Below are 17,624 nucleotides of genomic sequence, written 5' to 3'. Positions count from 1 at the left end.
ATAAACTCGCCTATTTCCTCTTTCTGTCTGCTGCTCATCTCGCAGACGCCCTATGCCATCGCAGCCTCTCCTTTCACCACGATGACTCAAGAGTCTCAGACGCTTTCCTGCAAAATTCGCCCGCCAAGGGCCTGCTCCAAACGTTAGATCTTGTGGGCGATGGAGTCTGAGTCAGCATCATTCAAACACTGCATTACACTTTTTTTGTATCCTATACATGGCACTATGAAGTCTTTCCTATCTAAAAAAAAGTTATTTCTGTCCTTTCCCTCGGGCCAATCAGTGTAATTCTTAAAATGCTGCAAGTTTAGCTAAAATCAATATTTACTGAGTATAACATCTGGATGAATAAACAAACCTAAAACAAGCATAAAAAAGCCTATAAAATTCCCTTGGATCATTACCGTTTTGTAGAAGCCACAAAAGAGCTTTATCAAAAAGAAAAGATGCTCTGAACGCTTCATTTCCATAACAACCAACTGCCTCTGCCAACAAAGAGTACTTGTGTCCAACTCTCAAACACTCCCACAGCACAACAACCACAGAGCTTTATATATTTACTTTTGTATGATAAGAACAGCAGCTGCCAACTGTTTCATCACTACTCTATCCATTTTCATTCTGGTGTTTTTAGCCACATTGGCCACGTGGCTCTAGGGATGGCAATATCCATCGGTTGGTCGGTCCACAACTTGTTCCAGGCTGTAATATCTTAACTATTGGATGTATTGCTGTGAAATTCATAGTGCACAGAGGAGGAATCCTACTGACTTTGGTGATCCTTGAACATTTGCTTCAAGGATTGGTTTAGTACAAACATTCATGGTTCCCAGATGATGTACACCAATGGTTTTGGACGATCCTTCTAGCACCACGAGCAAGTTTTTCTGCTTTTTCTTTTAGTGAAATGTCTTTTTAATTACTGGAAACTTTGCTTTGCTGCCAGATACATGGAAGACCAAGCCTGAGCTGTATTTTAAATGCTAGCATTAGCACTAGCCAGACATTATTCCTGCTTAATATCAGCATGTCACCATAATGATGTCAGAAGTTGTGGATGGACTCACATAGCTTTCTTTTTTTGTGTCACTGTCAGCTGCATATACACTTTAAATGGTCTTTTCCTTACAATGAATTAAGGTTGTCTACCTCCAGTGAACGTCTTTATACCAAAATGTCAGTCTTCTGCCTGACAAAAAAGTCCTTTCTCCATTCGAAAAGCAAGAAATACTGTGACAGTGACCTTTTGTGTCACATTTTCTTGTACTGGGAGCAGTTACATTTTTTTTTATGACAAATTTAAATTTCAGGTCTGAGAATGTTACTATTTTTTCATCACTGTCTCTTCTGTTTGTGTCCTATGTTGATTTTGATATACAGTTTGTACCCGGGACTTCTTGGAAAGCATCGACTCTGAGCGGATTATTCCGGTGAAATAAACTGAACCGAAACTGACTCCCATCTAGTTTCTGACACTGTGAGCATATAGTGTACACGCTGTTTCATCTTTGAATGCAGGTTTGGTACTGTACCATCTCGCTAACCTTTAGCGGAGGTGGATGATGAATCCAGTAGCGCTGTGGGAGCAGCACTGTGGGTGTTGCTGTCACTGCTAGACTTTAATTATGCGCCAGCAGCAGCAGCAGCAGCTACAACTGGATAAAACTGTGTCCTTCTGTCAGTCACACTGCATATAAAGTGAATGTGTCAATCCTTATTTGTACTGATATATCATTACTTTGAACCATACTAGGTATAATGACATAAAAACAGAAGTGTCTAAGTGCCTCAGTGTTTAAAGTGACCTCGTCTAATCCCTTGCATAAAACTTAAAGGCGATTTACATTTTGTCCAGCAGCAGCTTAATTTCAAGTTTAGAAAAACACATTTTACAGATCTTTGAGCAACATTATACTCAGTTCACCAATTTTCTTAATTCGATTTGACAAATGAGTTCGAGAATACACAAATGTGTCATTTAGTGTACATTTTTTATGTTTTAAGCTCCACATGTGTATATATATATGTGTGTAGCATGTAGAAAAACTTTCCTAACAGACTAGTACGATCAGGCCTTCAGGGTGACATCATCTGAGGAAAGCAAACAAGCACTTTTGAATATATAAATATATAAATAAACAGGATGTGTGTGTTTGTTTGTGTGCTTAAGAGGAAAGCAGAGTGAAAGTTGTGTGTGAGAGAAAAAGAGCATGAAAGTGTGATAATAATATGTTCACATGCTGGCAAGTGTGTGTGTGTGTGTGTGTGTGTGTGTGTGTGTGTGTGTGTGTGTGTGTGTGTGTAAGAGATAATTCTCCCACCTGACCTACAGGGTCAGAAGGCTAATAGCAACACGCTAGTAAGACGTGAGTGAGTCATTCTCCACCTCTGGGATTGTGTGGCATCCCTACAGTAATTTGCAATTATATTAAAAGACGCATCGTAGCACAAGCTTCTTGTCTTGTGTTCTTCTCAAATCCCACCTGGAACAACTGAGTAATTGTTGGTGTTTCAGTGTGTGCAGCTCTTCAGATCGGAGGATGATGAAGCAGGTGAAGCAGAACATCTTATCAGGGTTATTTTTATATAGTTTTAGCCATTATTTCTATTGGATGACATTTTATATTAAGCAAACATATCAAACACACTTTGGTTTAAGCTTCTGTACATTTATTTGAAGACATCCTCTTGGGTTCTGGGAACATTTTTCCAACTATTTTTTGGGACATTTCACAGACTAAAGTGTGACTCAACTAATTGGGGATGGAGTAATTGATAAATGAGAGTCGTTAGTTGCGGCCCTAACAGTAGGTCAAAGTTGAAGCAGGTAGATTCACTGTTAAAAAGACATTTTTCACAGCAGCCATTTTGACCTACAACATAAGCACAGGTGTTACCACTGATACTGATTTAGGTTCTGTTTCATTAAGTGTAGCAGTGAGCAAACATGCACAATAGCAGCAGCCTGACTCTGTTTGACCTAAATGAAATGGAACCTTAATTAGTATCATAACACCTGTGTTTACCCTACTATTTCATGTCAAAATAGCTGCTGTGAAAAAGATCTATGTTATCTTGTTCAATATATATAGTCATCACTTTCACAGCTTCAAACCCTGGCAAAAGGTAAAGCTTCTGTAATTTCAACATAAAAAAGGTATTTATTTTAGAGATAACATGAAATAAAAGGTCAAACATTTGCTATATATTAACAATTCAGTCAAAGCTTAATGTTAGCAATGTAATTTACACACTTTGGCTGGAGCTGGAGCCACTTGAAACAATACAAAAAGGTGTTTTTGCTTTCTGGTTTTAAGGACCTCTATCGTCATAAGAATGAGATGGTGGAAGATATGAAGAATACTGGCACACACACACACACACACCTTCACCTTCTGAGTCACCTTTCAGATATGTATAAATCTTGGCAGAAGTCTGCCTGTCGTCCAAGGACCTTTCAAGAACCTTCAAGAATATTTATGGTGCCTCTCCTGATTTTGGTGTTCCAGACGGCCCAGTCCTCATCTGATCTGAGTCAGCAGGTCTGGAAGTTTATCTCATCTCCTTGACACCTTCTCCCTGCATCAGTTTTAGCAAACTTGGCGTCACTATTTGGTGCAAAAGTGAAGAGACACACTGAAAGGGTGTGAGATTCTGCATGCCTTACAGGCTTTTCTGACAACCAAATTTAACACCCTGACTGGTAAAAAACTGTGTGTAGGTGTGTGTTTTTGTTGCATGTGTGGGTGGATGTTGTGAGTGTTTTAAACATATTTATGTGTGTGTGTGCGTGTGTGAGCCTGAAGAAATCCTGTGGTATTTTGCAGTAGAAGATCAAACACTTGAATTCTCTTTGCACCTGTGGTTGATCATTTTTTGGTAATGTGAGTGTGTTCAAGAATCACTAATTGATCCGGTTACCCGTGAAGAATATCAAGAAGGCTCTGACACACACAAGCAGCTATTTATTTTGCCTTTGATCACTGAGGCAGCTCTGGAGTTTCATTTGAAAATAACGCTGTATTGATAGCAAAATGAAAAAAATAATGTCACCCTTTCATAGATCTGAAGGAATTTAAGCTTAGAGCGATCTTACTTTTACATGTTTTAGTCCATTACCACTTTCCAAACCAGAGCTACATACACATTCTGTGTTAGACATGCTCATGATTTGCATAAGACCAAAATGAGTGATGACCAAATATAATGGCCTGTACCAAATGGTAGAAGACTCAAAAACTGAGTTTGACAGTGTATTGGTCTCTCTTTTACCTGCTTCTTTCTCCCACCTCTCAGAAACTATACATCTTTTATCACATGCAGCCAAATGAGCAAAAGAAAGACCCCAGTAACACGTGTAACTATATTCTGCAAAGACATCCAGCAAAGACAAGCCGTTCGTGAAAGCGAGCTAGTTAGCATCACTCATTCATTTCCATACAAAGCTACAGACATTGATCTATTTCCACTAGAATCAATCAATACGCTTGTTAGGATGTAAATGGACACACACACGCACGCACACGTTAAATGGCTCCTGATGCGAGAAAGAAGTATCACTCCTTAAAAATCAGTCAATGACATCAGTAGGCCTCCTTGTCTTTCTCTTGCATGTTTACTGCTCGTCCTTCTCTTCTCATTAGTATTTTTTATGAGCAAACTGAATGTTCACTGGTCATTCAGTATTCATCAGAGGCACATTCCATTTTTTTTAATTGGCTGTCATATACATTTTCTTCTCCTCTCTAAAGCAGATTTAATTTTCTTTCTCTCTTCAATTGCTGACATGCTTGAAAACACACAACTACAGTTTTGGTTCAGTAGCTGGAAGAGCATCAAATTAAATTGCTATACGATGACAATTTCAGTCATGCTTTTTTAATTTTACCGTCTGTCACTGGTTATAGGCAGGCACAGGCAAAGTTTTTGCTCCTCTAAAGTTTCTGCAAACAGTTTTAATGAATGAACAGTTTTTGATAGTTTATTCTGCACAATTGTATTCTTTAGCTATCTACTGAGAAAAACAGTGCCATTTCCTCCAATGACGCCCGTTCTGGAAAATGTTTCTGGTCTTTTTTGCTCCAACTAAATCATTTGCTCAACTAAAGAAAGTGCTAGTTTCTCAGGGGTGATTTACAGTGTAGTGTACAACAAGACACACTAAGTGCAGAGCTGATAATTGCAGCTGTTTCCAATCCACAAAAAGGAAAACTGGGCACAAAGTAGCAATAATATCCTTTCATGCAAACAATAGCATTTGCATCAATGAGCTGAATTTGCAGGTGTCAATAACCATTATGTTCGTTGTGTGTGTGTGTCTGTGTGTGTGTGTGTGTGTGTGTGTGTGTGTGTGTGTGGCTATTAGAGATGAAGTATTGGATTCTATTTACAGTAGCTGGCCTCAGTGGAAACGTACAAGTTAATGAGCCTCAATATGCGCTTTGACGGCTACTTCATCTGCTCCCTCTCTCTGTGTCTGTCTGGCTGTCTCTCTCTCACACCTTTTATGGCTGCAGTGAAGCTGTTTCAGTTATCATCACACCTTTAATCAGTGATTTGTCTGTTGTGTGATGTTGAAGTAACTCACTGATCGAACTACTGAAGAAATATACACAAAATTCTGCTTTTCATTTACAATGCTGACTTCAAAACCATAGTGCACACCCAGAGGCAAAAACAGAACATCTGTACAATGTCATCAGACTCTGAATCTGAAGACGTTAACTTAAAAAGAATCTAATTAATGTTTGAACATCATAAAGATGGTATGTATGTAACTTCCCCTAGAATCAAAGATTTTCATTATTACATCTTTGACTCCCAGTCTTTATGCTAAGTTAGGCTAACACTACAAACAAGACCATTGGCTATGTTTATACAGTTATATTTAATACCTGCCACTGGGTCAAATTCGGTTGTATTCCCCTTGAAATCAACAAAACGACGCCGTGGAAACACTAGCGCTTTTGTCCACAGGGGCCGCCAGAATCAACAAAAAAAAGGCTTCAACATTGTTGTATTGTTGTATTCTATTACATCACATTAAAAATCGGATGTCATGTCCCACATATACACACACACACACTGACTCACACTGTGCATTACAGTCAAATAATCATACACACACATGCATACACAGCATTGCGTGATTGCAGGGCTAAACAAACAGCAGAGATTTGCATGACTAAAAATACCTCAGGGAAACCTGCTATGTCTGTGTGTGTGTGTGTGTGCGTGTGTTTTGTTGCATAATCACTCATGCATGTATGCAGGTTTTAGTAGCACGTGCACAGGGGATCACAGACAGAATAACCTGTGTATGAACTACAAATTTAATTCAAGTTTAATTAACTAGAATAAATGTAGGCTACGAACCCCACTGTATCTTGAGAAATAACTCAACATATACCTAAAGTCAAACCTACAATGTAACCATGGGCTCAGTTTTCATCAATGATTGTATTTACTTTTTTAAAGCATTGCACACTTCTTTAGTTTTTAATTTGGGCGATGACTTGAAGGAGGGTTGTAGAGGGAAATAGAATGAGAAAAAGATTTACAACGTGGGAGGCAGGAGAAGAAAAAAAAAATCTGTGGTTCAGCATTGCACCTCCTTCATCCTCATCGCGTGCCACCAGCACAGTCTGCTTGTCCGCTACAGCACATTACACTTTGAATGAGAGGGAGAAATATACACAGCGGGGACGCCCGTATGGTGGAGAGAGAGAGATAGATATATAAACACAGGGGGAGTGAGACGGAGAAAGTGCTGTCATCTGCAAAAGCACACTCGCTCACAAAAGTGGCCGAGGAGGAGGACTGATGGCTTTACGCTCTGTCGGCCGAAGAGGCGGCATCCGTCTCCGCTGTGATGCACCGGGGTGAAAGGTCAAACTTGTTCCTCTCCATTGATTGTCTAACTGGAGAGCTCATCACCAGCTGTCAGACGTCCTTCCCTTCCTCTCTAACATCGCTCTCAGCTGAACTCACTGTGCTGGCATGAATGATAAACAGTGACTAACTCAGACAAAATGAGTCAGAGAATGTCTTAATACCAAAACAAGCAAGTTGTGATATCTTTTGGTTTATTTCATATTATATTATTCTGCGTCTGGTATTCTTTGAGTCTCTCCTCACATTTGTTTTTCGTCTTTTGATCCTACTATTATGTGTGCTGTCTCTGTCTGTTTGCTGTCAGGCTTTCTCTGCTTGTTTTCCTTTTGATTCCTGTTTCCTTCCAGTTTACTTCTGTTCCCCACTCACTCCTACCCCTTTTGCATCAACCTTATCTTTTAATCTGTTTCCCGCCTACACTCTGTCAACAGGTATGTCACCTTTGTGCATGTTTTAATAGAATTTCCAACTTATCAGTAAAACAAAATGCAGATGAAAGTCTGTTTTTCTCCAGTACCTTGAAGTTAAAATCCTTACGATTTCAGCACTGCTTGATTTGGCAGCATCCCTGGTTAAGGCCAGTAAAAACTACTGCGGTTTAATACTCCAGGTCCCAGAATTCAGAGGGCTACAAGGAAATACAACAGAAAAACAGCTGGTGTTGTGTCTGTTGACAGTGCAGCCATGAGCAGGGCATTGTAAAATTAGAGGCTGCTCCTTCTCGTTCCAGTATTTCATACAATATTTAATCCGCAGTCGAAAAATGTGGAAATTAGTCATGTCTTGTTGTGTAGACACATTTTTGAAACTGTGACAGTAAAAAGCCACCCTGTTTTGTGTCAGTTGAATGCTTTTAATGTGAAGTAGCATTGGTAGGAAATGTGTCTGTAGGAAAGTGAACAGTAAGGCGGACATCAAAACTCAACCTGGATCCTGACTGGGATAATTTCAAACTAAAAAAAAAAAGTTTTTGAAGAGAGATCACTCATATGGTCATGAATTATCTGGTGTGTCCTGTTTTATGGTGCTTTAATGCGTTACTTTGTGTCGTGCATTGTTCTGTCTATATTTCTTGCTAAGTTCTGTGGTTTTTAATGTTCATACTTATTGTTGTGTTTGTGTTCTGTACAGTCTCTTGAGTGTTTGTTGAGTGTTGTGTATTTTAAAGGCCCATCTAGGGATGGGCATTAGATACTAATATATACAAATAAACAGTAAAACAAAATGTTGGATTAGATGCTGCTTTGTTTTAAGTGACTCCCTTGTGCATGCTTGTAAAGGCAATTTGAGACTTGCACAGGAGTGGCGGACCCTGCCACAAACAATGAAAATGACTACATAGAAGGGTAATTACAAGATGTAAATACACTGAATGACTATTGTAGAAAAAATTACCATCGGCGGTTTAGAAATTGCCGGTAACTTTAAAAGTCTTACATAATGGCATAATCTTCCCCCTTTTTTGCTGCTTCCATCTTGGGTTTCATTTAAGTTATGTTCATGATTTGGTCAGTTTCCGCAGGTGTTTTTGGCTGCTGCCATTTTCTAATCGACTTTCTGGTAGTAGAGATATTTTGATTTTCTGCATCTCATCCTTCCATCATCCTTTTGTCTTTCTCCTTTTTTCCTCTAATGACATTTTTTCAATATTAAGGCATTTTTAAAACCACACATCAAAGCAGGTGGATGGAAACTCTACCTTTCCTTTCCTACTACTACTATGCATGTCAACCTCATTCCTGCATATTTCCAATCCATCTCCTTCTCAGCTTTTATCATCTTCAATTCCCTGAGTTGCCTCCCTGAGCTTACCATTCGAATTTTTCCACTCTCCTCCCCTTCATCTGCCTTGCCTTTCCTGTCATCTTTGATTCTTGTTCCTGTTCCTCCTTTCTCATATACATTCAGTTCACGCCGCACGGCTCCTCCACTGTTCATCATTTATTTCTTCATTGACTTCTGAATCTTTCTTCTTATTATTTCCACCCTTACCCTGCCTTTTCTCTATTAATCTTCCTTCCTTCAGTGGTTGGTCAGGTGTGGTGAAGCTAAAGCATCTCTTAAAGCTAGACTAAAAGATTTTGATGGATGCTTTGAGGCTATGCCTGAAGGAGAACAAATGTTGCATCAAACAGGAGATTTTAGGGTAAAATCTGTTTGATGTTGATAAGAATATTTTTTTTAGATAAGCATGGGTACAACTAAAAACAGTACAATTAAGTGTGAAATTCAAAGACTAAGCTTTGGATCCCATTGAAACATGAGTGTCAGGCTCTTATTTCCCTCACTGGGGATAGCAGCTGCTGACAATCTGCAGGGGACAGAGGCCTCTACCCTGTTTCCGATACTTCACAGCTGAGCCAGTTTTACCAGATCAGCACGAAAGTCACTCATCTTCACGTTTGCAATCAATCATGGCACAGGGAAGGCAGAAACACATAATAGAAGCATTAATGCATATCTGGCAAGTTGTTTTCAACTGTTCCATGCTCACAAACAGGACAAAATCTGGACGGTTCCAGCTGTGTATACTACTTGGCACACGCTCAAGCAGAGATGGAGGAGCTCTTCAGTAAAGTCAGCAGGTCTAATAGTGATATGTTGGCAGGGAAACCTACGCACTGCACTCTTGACATTGGATTGCACAGTTTGATCATTCTTTTGTTTTTACAACTACTTATACAGTCATTTCAGTAAAAAAAAAGCCCAGTCAGCCTGCAATTCTGCTGGACAATTCTGAAGGACGTGATTTACGTCCAGTGTCAAATCAAGAAGGTAATGTTACATTTATTAGCCTGGTGATGAGTAAGGGTTTGATCAATGGTCGTGTAACTCTTTAGACAATAATGTCTGAGATCAGCTTTTTTGTCCAAACTCAGACTCCAAACTCCATCTCTTGATGTTGAGCGCTTTAGTTTTTTATCCATACCTGTACCTTGACCACATTTCCTTTTGCATTGCCATAATCTGGAGGCTTTCAAACTGTCCAAAATCAGGTTAGTTATTTTAGTTTGGTCCATTGACTTGCCCACTTATTAACATAGTCGACAGTTGTACCAGCAGCAGTGGTTGTGACACACAGTTTGCGGAGGCAATATAAAACCTTAGATTCTCACAATTTGCATCAAAACTAGTACTCCTTCTCATTCATAAGTCTGTAAACTTTTTCTTCAGTATCTAAGTAATTCAGTGATGGTTGTAAGTACATCCATGGAAGCATTACAAAAAACAGAACTGTTGACAGGAAGTATGACTCAAAACACCTGTGCGCAGCATAGTGTTCAAAGGCAGTTTGGTCAAGGTCAGTCAAAGTTGTTGACTGGCTGGCAGGTTGGTTTAGGCAAAGCAGTAATCAATAAATCCTTATTAACTGGCTTATTATGCAAACTTATTGTTGCAATCGAAATTTTGCCTCAAGCTGATTACTCCCTGCAGAGAGTGTATTGATGAACACATAGACATACTTCTTGATAAAGTCCTCCATGCCTTTATTGTGCATCAGTAGTAATCACCGTGGAAAGATGCCTTCCTGCCTTTATCCTGCACTGTTGACACTTTTGTGTTGGAGATGAAGCCAAAGAGCAAAAGTAATTAAGAAACTGTGCAGTGAATAGTTGGCCTGAGCTGCTGATTTGCTTTTGTTTATGCAGAAAGACTGCAGAGGTAAACACAGGGCACCTTGATGTCTCTGCAGGGGGTGAGTGTCACTTCCCACAAGGAGAGGAACATCTTTAATTAGACTGCGAGGAAGTAACACGTTTGGTGTACAGAGTCCTGAAACATGTTATGAGATGTATAGAGAGGGGTCAAAGGGTGCCGAAGCAGCTGCTGAACAGTTTTTTCTAATACTGTGTAAGGTCAAGATGACAAGTTGGAAGAGGAGGGAGAACAAGAGGCAGAGGTCAGTCAGTAAACGTGGAGAGACTAATGTCGGCAGGCTTGGGGAAGCAGTGCTCCGGGCGGATTTTTTTGTTGATTCAAAGGGTGATATGTGAGTTTTGTTTCTTCAAGCATGAGGCACAGTAGCTTTCCGCATTTAATATCAATTTTGTTGTGATCTTGCATTCTTAAATGAATACCTTACCAAAAAAGAATTAAATCCTCTCCACACACTTTAAAGGCAAATCTGAAATGTTTGAAGCTTCTTTCTGGCTGTAATGGCAACAATAGCAAGCAAGTCAAACATCCAAAGCGTTTAAAATATGTCAACTTAAAACCTTTTTCTGTACTTTCAACCACATCCCACTGTCATCAGCAAATAGATAGATAGGTAGATAGATAGATAGATAGATAGATAGATAGATAGATAGATAGACAGACTTTATTAATATCAGGAGGGAAATTGGGTCGTCATAGCAGCCAGGTACATTAAAATACAATAAAATACAATAGAATAAAATATTTAGACAGAAAAGATGAAAAAAAGATAAATAGGTAGGTAAGGTGCAAAGAGTTGTAGTTGCAAGATGGTGGTAATAGTACTGATGACATGATGGTAGTGTTATTGTAAATAACAGTATATAATGATAATATTAATAATATTTATGATAATATAATAATAATAATAATAATATGTAGATATAATATGATGGCTTAGGTATCATCGGTTTACCGACCAAGCTCTATTTGCTGATGTTGAGAGCTGTGCGAAAAGCTTGTAAGTGTACTATAGTTGAGATTATTTTGTTCCACATAATATGCCCAAGGTTAAGATTTAACTTCCAATGCTCAGCTCCCTTCCTTGCTTTGGAAAGTCAAGCCTTGTCAATGCAAGTTTCTGGTTAGTCCCTGAGACCAAGTCCTGGTCAAATTACAAGTCTGGAGGTTTTTTAGGTCTTTAAATGCTGACCATTATAATGTGTTAATTGTGTTTTTACATAGCTGAGACCAAGTCTTTCAAATGCACATGCCTGACAATAAATCGTCCTTTGGCGATGCAACAGACGGTCAAGACTTATGACTTCAACAAGTCAAGTTTCACAGCAGTTAAGTCTAAGTCAGGCCTCAAGTCCTAAGTTTCAAGAACAAGTCCTCAAATATAGTTGAGTAGTAGTTATAGTCCTATAAAATATAAGTAGTAAGTATTTTCTGATCTGATGCCCCTATTGGCAGTTTGTTGTTGCCTTTAAAAACTGCTACAAATCCCTGTTGCACAAATAAAACCGTTTCATTAACAACACTACTATAGTTAAAGTTTGGTTCAAGTTAAACAAGTTAGTTAGAGTTAAAGAAAGACTGGTTTGGGTGAGAACTACTTCATCCCTCTGCAAGTGTACAGTCCACTGATGCAGTATGCAACCAATGATGCAAAATTCATTGGTTGGTTTGTTCAGTATGTTCCAAAACAACGATTGCTTTGCCAACAAATCAGTTCCGGAGGAGCTGCAGAGCTCAGCAGAGGCGATGCCGTGGAGTGACTATGAGGGTTTGGGTTCAGAAGCAGAGAAGTGGATTATACTGCACAAGTAGTTTGAGAAGTTTTGACTTATTTTTGATACTGAAAGCATTGATTTCCAGTACAGTAATTTCTTTCAAAGGCGTCTCAGCACTTAAATTCCACTCTGCTTCTATTCCCTCAACTTTTTAGTCTCTCTATCACTCTCTTTCCCCTCCTTGTGGCATCACCTCTACCTCATCTGTCATCACCCTCTCCTCACCATCACTCAATTTATCTCTCCACCCTTCATACCTGAGCCGTTCATTCACTCCCTTATTCATTCACTCCTCTTTGAATCATAGCTTCATTGTAATTCCCTCCCCACGCTCATCCTTCATTTGCTGTGTCCCTACTCGATAAGTCATTTCTCAGCCCTGCTGTCGTTACTCACTTCATTCATGAGGTTTATGCCATCTCTCGCCCTCACTCTGTCTTTTCTCCCACTGCTCTCACTGTCAAAGTATAATTTTGTTTTTCAATCACAAGCAGAGTTGGAGTCACTTTGCCATCAGAGGACAACAAATGAAAAGGAATTTGTCTTAATGTCATAATGACAAAACATATATTGAAACACTTGATGTATTCGGTGGAGACCAAACTTGACATTTTACTTAATTATGGAATCAGTTCAAAGCATGTCATTAGTTCCTTAAAGGGTTATGTGCCAAAAAGCAAAAAGTGAAAGTTAAATGAAAACACTGAAGACCATTACATGGTCTTACATACAGTTATGAAAGAGGTCTGTCAGTTAGTTTCCAAAGCAACAGAATAAAAAACGTGTCTATGGCTGAACTGCATGTGCATCAATCAGAAAAAAGCCTAATTATATATATAAGTATGTCAAGGGCAAGAGAAAAATAATCACAACATGTCGAATGCTGTAATATGGCAAAAACCTAATCTGACCAACCTGCTTGCCATGGTAATTTAATTAGTTCAATTGAAAGCCTCTTTTTAAATTTCATTCATTCATTTTGTGCTCTGCAATGCTCAAGAGTTACTGAAGTGCCCTTCAACAAAACACTGACCTCTCCATCATGTATTTGGGTGCTGCCCTACAGCTCACTTTGACTCATCCAGAGACAGAGATTTGTTTGTGTTGAAGGCAAATGTGAAAAGCCGGGATCCAATTACCTCGTGTAAAATTGCTAATAAAGTTATCTGCCTCTACAGTGTGAAGGTGGGTGGTGTAGGAACGTAGGGACAAACACAACAGATAACACTAATCCTGCAAAACAACCCTAAAGTGAAACAGACGTCAGTATAAGCACGCATATCCTGATAAGAGGATGAAGTTACGGGGAATGTTTAAATCCATGTATTCGCTGTCAAAGTCAATAGGTTTGCTTTTACAATTCAGTCGGGTATGGATAACATTGACCTAGGAGGGGTACTATCAAAAGGTGTCCTTGTACCAAATGAGAGTGAGTGTGGGTGTGTGCACACATAGTGTAGGATATAGCTTGTTGTACTGAAGTGCATCAAAGACGTCTGTGCACCAAAAAATGAAAGTTAGAGAAGAATACTCAGGGTAGAGAGACAGAAGGCATGGGTGCAGCTGAACAGCACAGAACCAAAAGGCAGTAGAAGAACAGTGATGATGAGACTGTCCACTGTGTCTCCTTGATGAAAGGATTGTGGAAGAAAATCTAAATGGAATACAGAGGATGGCTTTGAAGTGAAGCCGGCCTGTCCGAAGCACTAATGTGAAGTCATTAATAATCACAATGTTCGCTTTTATCATAACTTTCTACAGTCTCTGACTATCAATGCATTCCCTTGCTGTGGCAAATATTTGAACCTACAGGAGATCAAAGAGGAACAGGTGAAGAAGAGAAGAGAGAAAAAACAGACTCAAATTAAGTCTATGACAAATCATTATATGAAGTCATATAATTTAGGCTTGAAAGGGGCTTTAACACGTAATTAAAGAAAGGTCTGGCAACAAAATGTTTTATTGTTGCTATCATCAGCAAATCTCTTGAAAAGACCATTGCGCCATAAACCTTAAACCTTAAACTACTTCATAAAAACTACTACCTACACCTAAAGGTACTTGGCTAGGAAAAGATGTTTGGGCCAAAAAAACAGAAGTTGTTGCTGCCACAGTGTATATTTTGCATAACTGGTCTGCAAGCATTTGTTTTTTACGGAATAATAGGCTGTTAGACATATTGGCACTCCAATGGGGCATTTTTTGGACGACTGGGGTTTCGGAATAATGGGTTGTCGAAACAATGGCATGGTACTGTACTGTCAACAGTCTGGATTCCAGTTGTTGATATCAAACAACAAGCTGCAACTGGAATAATTAGATTTCCTTCAGACCAAAAACTGAATGAATTTATCTTCCAACTATCAACTACTACAACACATTTGGCCTGACTTGGTCCTGTCACTTTTCACCCCCAAATCCTTACAAAAAATCCGCCCAGCAATCATAATATGTGTCCCCGTCTTCACTTAGTACATCAGCTAAAAAAAACTCTATTCTGTGTGTGTTTGTGTATATGAGAAAAAAAAAGACTTTTTTGGACGCAAATCAAGATGGGGGTCATACGGCACACTGACAACTTCATTCTTCTGTGACCAAGTGTGCAGCAACATATTGTGTATGTTTGTGTGCATTTGGTTTCCTCCAGTGAGAGAGCAGAGCAAACACATTCCTAAATCTCTCAGATTACAGCGAGAAAGTGGATTCGACTGTCCTTATCTACGGCAGAGCAGAGCAAATGTGAGTAAGTGTTTCTCACCAAGACAGATGGACAAACACACACAATCATACAAACAGAAAGAAGGCATGGGTCACTGACAGTTCACTGCGTTATTTTGTTTTACTCTGTGTAGACAAAACAAGTAACTAAAAGTATATTCTACTGTGAGTGTATTGAAAACCTGCTATAGTACTTTTTTTTCTGCCTGGCATGTAGTTATGAGTTTCCATATGTTGTTTCTTGGCATTTTAAATGCATTTTCTGTCATCCACCTGCTATCTGATGATTTGGCCTCTTTGGAGCTCTCTTAGCTGTTGCTCTAAAATCTCACACCTCAATGTGATGATTGCCAAATTGTGATGATTGCCAGACTTTTTCATAGCTGACAAAAGCTGCTAATTGACATTCAAGCTGAAATGGCCACAGTAATTGTGATTACGTTAGCTCTACCATCTGTATTCTTGGCAATGGAGGAAAGAAATGAAAAAGGGATTTGAGGCTTTGAGAAATTAGTGGATGCTAACCGACCAGGAATTCTTGCAACTTGCTGTCAGTTAAATTAGTCCCTAACATGACACTAAGTTCACGCCACTTATTCAATAAGATGTGTATTGTTACATGTCATTATATGAAAGTGGATGGGGCAACACAGCTAATAAGCAACGGTCAACAGTGCAAATGCATGTTTAAGTTTACCAAAGTTTAACTATTCAGGTGTATTTATTTGGCCTCTGTGAGTGAATCCAGTGACTGCAGCGATTCCATTGAAATACACTTTAAATTTAAATGTGGCTGTTTGAAATGTTGGTGTGACTGCGCCTTTAAACTGAAAAGCTCCTTTAATACTACTATCAACAGATGACTAATGCTGCAATGCTGGAAAACACACAGACCACCCAGAATGTTTGGAATTCTGGGAAATGTATGCACATCAACTGTTAGTCCAGTGTTTGTGTTTTTCTCTCTTTTCTGAATGTGTGTAAAACTATGTGTCCCCATATTGCTGTATATGTGTGTGTCTGTGTGTGTGTTCACTTTCTTAAATACATACAGTCATGGAAAAAATTATTTGACTACCCTTGTTTTCTTCAATTTCTTGTTCATTTTAATGCCTGGTACCACTAAAGGTATATTACCTGAAGAATGAAATGAACACAACAAAAAAATGCAGCTGATTCCATAATACTTTATGTCGTATTTGACATGCTTAAGCTTAATTGTTTTCCCAGAGGCCATTTCATGTCATAAGCAGCACTGCACATGCAAAGGCCTAGAGTGGTTTCCTGCTTACATTCAAGCCATAGCACAACTCAGAAGTTGTCAGCTCTTACATAATGCCTAAAAAAAAAGAAGAATTATGTGAAGCCACAAAGGCAGCCATCTTGGCACTGCTCGAAATTGGCGTGAGTGAGAGACAGGTAGCCAAAAAACTGAAGATCTCCAAGACAGCCGTTCATTACACCAAGAAAAAGCAAGCCAAACATGGTACTACCAAATTGCTAACTGGTCGAGGCAGGAAACGTCTTTCGACCGTGCACTCATCCGTTCCTGTGTCAGGAATCGTCGTCAGAACTCAAAGGACCTAAAAATTGAGTGGGCACTGTCGAGGAATATGACTTGTTCAGCAAGGACAGTCCAAAACCGACTTCTTGAAGCTGGTCTGAAGTCACACGGCACGGAAGAAGCCCTTCATCAACGAAAGGTAGAGGAACACCCGGTTACTCTTTGCTAGGGATCACAAGGATTAGACTGTTGATGATTGGGCTAAGGTTCTCTTTAGTGATGAATCCAATTTTGAGTTGATGCCCACTCCAGCCAACTTACTGGTTAGGAGGAAGCCTGGAGAAGCCTACAAACCAGACTGTCTTGCCCCTACAGTAAAACATGGGGGTGAATCGGTGATGATCTGGGGTTGTTTCAGTATGGGTGGAACAGGGCAAATGCAATTGTGTGAAGGGCAAATGAACCAGGTCACATACAGGGCTGCTCTTGAAAACAGTCTTCTCCCATCAGCTGATAAACTCTTTCCTGCCTCGAATGACTGTATTTTCCAACAAGACAATGCCCCTTGCCACACGGCAAGGTCAGTTAAAGCCTGGATGGAGAACCAGAACATTCAAACCATGCCTTCACCAGATCTAAATCCAATTGAAAACCTGTGAAACATCATCAAACTCAAAATGGAGAACCACAAGCCCAAAAACAAAGCAAATTTGTTTGAATTTTTGCAACAGGAATGGGCTGCTGTGACAGCAGAACAATGTCAGAAGCTGGTGGAGAGCATGCCAAGACGCATGGCTGCAGTCATCAAAAACAATGGTTATGCAAAAGTACTAACTCCTGTGTGTATCACGTGACTAAAGCAGACAGAGAAGAAAACATGGAATGCCTAAAAGCACTGTTTTTGGCAGTACAATGCCATAGCTATTGATGTAAGAACTTAAGTGATTTTGGTTATTATCAAGAAAACCATGGAAAATGGCTAGATATCAGCTCTTAAATTAAACTCTTATGAGCTATATATTGTTGTTATCATTATATTTGTCCAATCAAATGTACCTTTAGTTGTACCACGCATT

General features: G+C 39.4%; 1 protein-coding gene across 5 annotated transcripts in view; it reads right to left on the bottom strand.

Annotated features, from left to right (window-relative positions):
* The window catches only part of htr2cl1 (5-hydroxytryptamine (serotonin) receptor 2C, G protein-coupled-like 1), a 139,306-nt gene that overhangs the window by 102,183 nt on the left and 19,499 nt on the right, over positions 1 to 17,624 (bottom strand). The gene's annotated exons all lie outside the window — the stretch shown is intronic.

This window comes from Dicentrarchus labrax, unplaced genomic scaffold, assembly GCF_905237075.1.
Source record: "Dicentrarchus labrax unplaced genomic scaffold, dlabrax2021, whole genome shotgun sequence".
Lineage (NCBI taxonomy): Eukaryota > Metazoa > Chordata > Actinopteri > Moronidae > Dicentrarchus > Dicentrarchus labrax.
This window is presented reverse-complemented; position numbering and strand designations above follow the sequence as displayed.